Raw genomic sequence first — 1,671 nt, 5'->3', positions numbered from 1 at the left:
TTGTATGTATCACCATGAAATTCATCTTGAGAATTTGAAGTGTTTTGCATGTATTGAACTTGTTCTTGTGGTTGTTCAACATTGGTCCCTTCACCTTGGTTCCATTCAAGCAATGGTTGATTTGTTGTGTTCACTGCTGCAAGTTGCAAACCATCCATTCTCTTTGTTATCATCTCCATTTGTTGTTGGATTTGTTGGTGTATTAACTTGTTTTGTGCTAAGATAGCATCAACACCTTCAAGCTCCATTACACCTTTCTTTGGGGGTGGATTGTGTTGCCTCTCTGATGAGTAATAGTATTGGTTGTTTGCCACAATCTCAATGAGGTCTTGGGCCTCCTCGGCAGTTTTCATCATGTTGAGTGATCCTCCTGATGAGTAATCTAGTCCCTTCCTTGCTTCGAAGCTTAAGCCTTCATAGAAGTTTTGGAGTTTGACCCAATTACTAAACATATCAGGTGGACATCTTCTCATTAATGCCTTATATCTTTCCCAGGCTTCATACAATGACTCCCCTTCCATTTGCCTAAAAGTCTGGACCTCTGTCTTCAACTTGATGATCTTTTGAGGTGGGTAGAATTTTGCTAGAAATTTGCTCATCACTTCATTCCAATCATTGAGGCTTTCCTTGGGGAATGATTCTAGCCATTGAGTGGCTTTATCCCTCAAAGAGAATGGAAATAGCAACAACTTGTAGACATCTGGATGCACTCCATTTGTCTTCACTGTATTGCATATCCTTAGAAAAATAGAGAGATGTTGATTTGGGTCTTCAAGAGGTCCCCCTCCATAAGAGCAATTGTTCTGTACCAAAGTGATGAGTTGAGGTTTTAGCTCAAAGTTATTGGCCTGAACATTTGGTGTAGCAATACTGCTCCCACAATGTCTTGGATCAGGGATAGTATACGAGGATAACACCCTTCTAGTTTGTCCATCATTATTGTTGACCCCTCCAGGAGGATTTTGCATCTCATCCTCCATGACTTGATCTTCTCCCTCTGATTCCTCTGACCCTTCTTCACCAACTATGAACTTTCCTCTTTCTGCTCTCCTTATCCTTCGGCGGGTTCTCTCGTCCTCAATATTATGTCTATTAGCTCCTGACATACACAAACAAAACCAAAATCACAAGTGCAATATTCTAGAACTAGAGTGAAATTGGGGTTAGTGAAACAAAGTATCAAACAGTTAGTGGGCTTAATGAAAACACAAAAGAAAATGCTTAATCTAAACCACCTTTCACTTAATCATTGTCAATCTTTCCAATCCCCGGCAACGGCGTCAAAAACTTGATACGTAAAAATTAGAATTCTACGTACAACCGGCAAGTATACCGGGTCGTATCAAGTAATAAAACTCACTAAGAGTGAGGTCGATCCCACGGAGATTGGTAGATTAAGCAACTTTAGCTAATGGTAAATTTAGTCAAGCAAACATAGTTTTAATTTCATGAGCATTTTGATTTTTGAACATAATTGCAAGAATTTAAATGGCAAGAATGTAGAGAACTAAAATTAAGAAATAAAGTGCAAGTAAATGACGGAAACTTAAAGTGCAAGAAATTAAAGCTTGCAGAAATTTAAAGAACACAAAAGTAAATGGCAAGAAGTAGATGAACAGAATGTAAATAACAAGAGTAGTAAATAGACAGAATGTAGAAAGGGATTGGGAA

Source organism: Arachis duranensis, chromosome 9 (assembly GCF_000817695.3).
Source record: "Arachis duranensis cultivar V14167 chromosome 9, aradu.V14167.gnm2.J7QH, whole genome shotgun sequence".
NCBI lineage: Eukaryota > Viridiplantae > Streptophyta > Magnoliopsida > Fabales > Fabaceae > Arachis > Arachis duranensis.
This window is presented reverse-complemented; position numbering follows the sequence as displayed.